Source organism: Pseudorasbora parva, chromosome 3 (genome assembly GCF_024679245.1).
Source record: "Pseudorasbora parva isolate DD20220531a chromosome 3, ASM2467924v1, whole genome shotgun sequence".
NCBI classification, from domain to species: Eukaryota; Metazoa; Chordata; class Actinopteri; order Cypriniformes; family Gobionidae; genus Pseudorasbora; species Pseudorasbora parva.
In genome coordinates, this window is record NC_090174.1 from 38,410,066 (window position 1) to 38,416,312 (window position 6,247).

The window sequence follows — 6,247 nt, forward strand, 5'->3', positions numbered from 1 at the left end:
CTGAATGACTCCACTGCGTCCACAGTGCTGTTCATGATGGTGAGTGGGGGGAGTGCTGGGCTGTTCCTCCTGAAGTCCACTATCATCTCCACCGTTTTGAGCGCATTCAGCTCAAGGTTGTTATAACTGCACCAGACAGCCAGCTGTTCAACCTCCAGTCTGTAAGCAGACTCGTCACCGTTCTGGATAAGGCCGATGACAGTGGTGTCATCTGCAAATTTCAGAAGCTTGACAGAGGAGTCTTTAGAAGTGCAGTCATTGGGAGAAGAGCAGTGGGGAGAGAACGCACCCCTGGGGGGCACCAGTGCTGATTGTAAGAGTGCTGGATGTGAGTTTACCCAGTCTCACTCGCTGCTGCCAGTCTGTCAGGAAGCTAGAGATCCATTGACAGATTGAGGATGGTATGGAGAGCTGGGTCAGTTTGGCTGTGAGGAGATCAGGCATGATGGTATTAAAGGCCGAACTGAAGTCCACAAATAGGATCCTTGCATAGGTCCCAGGTCTGTCGAAATGTTGCAGGATATAATGCAGTCCAATGTTGACTGCATCATCCACAGACCTGTTTGCTCTGTAGGCAAATTGAAGAGGATCCAGCAAGGGTCCAGTGATGTCCTTTAGGTGGGCCAATACCAGTCTTTCAAATGCCTTCATGACAACAGACGTGAGAGCAACAGGTCTGTAGTCATTTAGTCCAGTGATTTTGGTTTTTTTGGGGACGGGAATGATAGTGGAGCGTTTGAAGCAGCTGGGAACTTCACACTGCTCCAATGATCTGTTGAAGATCTGCGTGAAGACTGGGGCCAGTTGGTCAGCGCAGGCTTTCAAACAAGCAGATGAGATGCCGTCTGGGCCTGAAGCTTTCTTGGTCTTCTGTTTTTTGAAGACTCGGCTCACGTCCTCCACACAGACCTTAAGCTCAGGTTGGATGGCAGGAGGGGGGAGAAGAGGGGGTGCAGGAGGTGATGGTGAGGGTGTGAAGTGCAGATCAGGGTGGGTGTGAGGTGTGAGACTGGGCTTTTCAAACCTGCAGTAGAATGCATTCAGATCGTCAGCCAGTTGTGGATTCTCTACAGCTCGGGGGGATGGTGACTTGTAGTTGGTGATGTTCCTCAGGCCTTTCCAGACTGATGCAGGGTCGTTGGCTGAAAACTGGTTTTTCAGCTTTTCAGAGTAGCTTGTTTTAGCAACTCTGATCTCCTTTGTCAGTCTGTTCCTGGCTTGGTTATACAAGATCTTATCCCCACTTCTGTAAGCATCCTCTTTGGCACGACGAAGCTGTTTGAGTATCATTTGTGAATGATAAGAATGACTGGGTAGGAATGCATGTGTCCTCACAGAAACTGATGTATGATGTTACAGTATCTGTGAGCTCATCCAGATCGGTGGTAGCAGCTTCAAAAACAGTCCAATCAGTGCAATCGAAGCAGGCTTGTAAGTCCTGCTCTGCTTCATTAGTCCATCTTTTTACAGTCCTTATTACAGGTTTAGCTGATTTCAGTTTCTGCCTGTAGGTTGGTATAAGATGAACCACACAGTGATCAGACAACCCCAAAGCTGCCCGTTGGACGGAGTGATATGCATCTTTTATTGTTGTATAACAGTGGTCCAGTATATTACTGTCTCTGGTGGGACATGTAACGTGCTGTCTGTATTTTGGCAGTTCACGGGAGAGATTTGCTTTGTTAAAATCTCCAAGAATGATTAAAAGAGAGTCTGGGTAGCTTTGTTCTGTTTCAGCTATTTGTTCAGCCAGCTGCTGCAGTGCCGCGTTCACACACGCATCTGGAGGAATGTAAACATTCACGAGAACGAACGAGGAAAACTCTCGTGGCGAGTAAAAAGGTTTACAGTTTATGAAAAGCGCCTCTAAGTTAGGAGAGCACATCTTCTTCAGCGTTGTTACATCTGAACACCAACTTTCGTTAATGTAGAAACACAATCCACCACCTCTCATTTTCCCTGTAAGTTCCGTGATGCGATCCGCTCTGAACAGCTGGAAGCCCGGCAGACATAGTCCGTTGTCCGGAATGGCTTCACTCAGCCAGGTTTCAGTGAAGCACAGAGCAGCAGAGTTATTAAAGTCCCTGTTAATGCGGGAGAGGAGAAGAAGTTCGTCCGTTTTGTTAGGAAGGGATCGGAGATTCGCAAGATGAATACTGGGGAGTGCAGTGCGGAGGCCGCGCGAGCGGAGTTTAACCAGCGCGCCGGCTCGCTTCCCTCGTTTGCGTCCGGCCGCGCGTTTTAAAAACACAGCTGCCCCTCCAACGAGAATGTCCCACAAAACGTCCGAATATTCAAAAAATGTAGATATGTTGTCTGGTGTGTGTGTCCTAATGTCCAGTAGTTCGTCTTTGGTAAAACGGATCGGAAAAGAATGACTAAGCGCAGAACAAACAAAGAAAAACAACACAATAACAGAGGAGCTCCACACCGAGGCGGCCATCCGCGGCGCCATCATGATGATAAGTTAAAGCTTAATATTATTGTCTTTGTGATTAAGATTAGGCTATTATGCCTGATCATCGTGCCCCAAATAGACTTTAAAGAATCTTTTGAAGAATCTTTCACTGTATTATGTTTGATTGTATGTTTGCATACCATTTGCTAATTCGCCAGAAAAAAAGTGCTTTTACCACCTCAGAAGCACTCACGACGTAAGCTAGCCGTATCAATTTACAATCGTATGTCCTTTTTCTTAGACGATTGATCATAAATCTGGACATGTAGAACAGGGCAGCTTTCATTCGACAACTTGTGGTTCCATCTCAGGACAAAACAAAACACTACAGTCTCTCCACAGAAATGAAGAACTGGTAATCGGTTACCTTAATATCACAGATTTCTGTGTATAACAATATTTGGAAACACCACTATTTGAAAGGACTAAATATTTAACTATGTATATTAACTGAAAGGTAAACTTCTAAGAACGTGAGGCTGAAACGCGGGCTAGTTGTTTATTTTTATTAAACATTTACTTACAGAATTCAAAAGTGAATGAAACGCGGGCTGGTGAGATTTCCCGTTTGTCACGATGACGTCTAAAGTCCCGGCCAAAGGATGTAGTCCCTTTTAGCAACTTGTTAGCAACCGCCGTTTTTAAGACACAATAAAGTTTAAAAAAATCACAAGCAGGTTAGAACTAGTGTGTTTTATGTCATAGATCAAAACGTGAAAATATTTAGAGGCTTTGTTAATCACAGACCTTATTTCAGGCGATTTAGCAAAAACCCATCCAAAAAACCCATAGACTTTTGAGCGAGGGAAGCGGAAGTGCTAAAATGCTAACTCACTTCCGCGTTTTGGCCTACAAAGTGACGTCAGAACTTCGGCACTCTATTAGGCAGCTTTGTGTGCTAGTGATACATGCTTCATGAAAACATAAACCAAAAAAATTTATAATCAAAATGAAAGATTGCCTGTCCAGGAGAAATACAGCCAGCAATGAGTCGTTTTTCAGGTCCCTCAGTTCTCACCATCGTTGAAAAGCCACGCAGATATTTACTCGCGTTTGATTTCTTTGTTTATCCAAAGACTTTCTGTGCATTGCCTTTTCTCGTACTGTCTTCCTTTTTTTGCATTGTTTGCCTTCGCTGACTGTAAAACCCTGTACTGTAATTTTGAATAGTCTTTCTCTGTTATTATTTTGCCTAGGTTTCTTGCCTCTTGAACTGCTCAAATGAAACGAGCGCGCACATGTGGACGGGTCCTGTGGCGAAAGCGGTGGTCGCCATGGTAACGAGAGAGAGTGACAGTCGCCCAAGCCAATAATTTGTTTCGTCCCGAACGAAAATAATGAGCGGTGTTTATTGCAAATTAAAAAGTCTAGAGTCACTTGGTTTTTTTACTCTCCTTTTCAGAGTACTTACATTTTAATTATGTATTGACATATAAAGAAAGTTTAAACAAATTTGGACAAAAGTGTTTTAGATCAGTCCGTCCTACCCTACCTTTAATGGTATACATTAGCTGTGTCTCATTTCGTTAAATTTCGAAGGCTGCGTCCTCCGGAGGACACGTCCTGTGTAGGATGCAGTATACGGAGTGTCCTCAATCAGAATTAAACGAGACGTCCTTCCTAGGACACACAGGCAGGAAGTATCACGTTGCTATGCCAACAAGTTCAGCCTCGTTGCGCTCTCACGCCAGTTATATGAATGAAAATTATTTGTAACTTGAAAATGACTATGAAATGTTTCTTGTCTTGACAGCAATGTACTGTTCTAAACGTTTAAAATGCACTAAACAGTTGTAATCCTGTTTACCACAACTATCTGTTTGAGGTAATAAAGCTTAAAAAAACAAAAACAAAAAAAGCTTGAACTACTTATTTTAAACACCACACCTACGCTCGCATGTATATCTGGCAGTGGTGCCGTTTTTTCATATAACATTAAAAAAAATGACGGTTGTTAACGGAGACGCAAAGAATTGTGGGTTATCTCCAGCCGTGAAGGATACACCTCATGCACACTCCGAATTCCTGTGAAAGAAGGACGCATTCGGAGGTCGTGTTTGGAGAGTCCTACTCACTTTTTTGAAATGAGACGGCCTTATGACATATGCACCCTTCGAATGCGACCTCCGGAGGACGCAACCTTCCGAAATGAGACACAGCTATTCTTATCTTCTCGTAAATCTGTTTTGTAACTATTTTAAGTGTAACCATAATACAATTTTGTCATTCAATTATGCTAATTAGTTTTGTTTTGGTATTGACTTTGAAGTGCTACCTCAAATAATCCATTCTTATTTTCTTGGGCATGATATTTTCAAACTCATGAAGAACTGATAGGCTATCCCTTTTTACAGAATTTCTTGTCATTTGTAATCTTGTAGCTTTCATCACTTTACCTCCTTTCAATTCCTGTATTATTTCTTCCATTATCATTGTCAAGGGTAGGCTACGCCTACATCATAAATAACACTTTACATTTTAGCTGCATTTCCTGGAATATGAAATATTTTCTACCCTGATTTTGAGGCTCTCCCCTGCAACTCTCAGTTTTATGGGCGTGATTCATTGGATATGGACTGCTAGGATTTAAAGCAGCACTTGGCAACTTTTGCTCTCAGGGTCCCCCTACAGTTTGGAAAAAATAATGTCCTCAACTACTGTCGTAAGCTCTGTCATCCTACAACAGGGGATGCCATCGCGCGTGCATTTGTTGACATGACAACCCTGATATCCCTGAATGCGTGGGTCGTCTCATAACCCGCGGACCCCGTATGTCTATGGTCGCGGGTGCGGGGCGGGTTGTAAAAATATATACAGTGGTGCGGGGCGGGCCGGGCCAAATAACTTCATAAAAGTGTCGCCGCGGGTTGCTGCAGCACATGCAGGTGTTCTTCTGGCGGGGCGTGTGAAATGTCTTCATCCCAGGTAACATTACAGTCAGTGGCACATGTTTCAGCATGTCATATGAATATAATTTTATGGGTTTTATTTTTTTCAAACGCCAAATAATCACGATGCTCACGTTTACAAGCCAGCGTCATTATAGTAGTCTATTGGTTACCGTTTTACAGAATCTATATAATACTTCAATTCAATGTTTGAGTGGTAGGTAGTCACTATAACAAGCATGACAGCATCGGTCGGGCACGCCTCCTTCAGCTCACGCCGAGCAAACGCTGGTCACATGTTGATCCTCGTCCTGCCTTTAATCCCATCACTATTTCGTTTCCTCTTATTGCTTTCCTCCAACAAAACCTTTTCTTTCTTATTTGTCTCTGCTGCTTCGGACATGTCTATATTATCCGACGAACAAAGTTGGGCTCGCACGTCCGAATTTAAGGAAGTGTGGGTGTTGGTGGAAGTGATGTATATGCCGTAAAGCAGTCGAATTTTGTAGTTCTTTTTGTTCTCGGGTTAGGCTACTACCCGAAACCCGAAGTTTAAAAGTATGATTAAAAACGATACAGACCCCATCAGGCTATGGCAGACGTGTCATTCAACCTATTGTAAGTCGATTTATCATCACAAGAGTCTGAAAAAAATATATTATGAAGGTTCAAAAGTTACCTAGTGCTGCATTAATAAGATTTGCGTATTTAACGAGCTTCGGCTCCCATGAGTACACGTGAGGAATTGTTTTGAAAGCGTGTGGGGAAAACGACAACCGTGAAGAATTGCCCACAGGGCAATGATTTATCTTTCATCCACCCACGAGAGGTTGGATTTGAAATGTTATCTTGTTATTGCTAGGCTGATCGGTGGATATAAGCGAGAAAAAAAGCAAATATC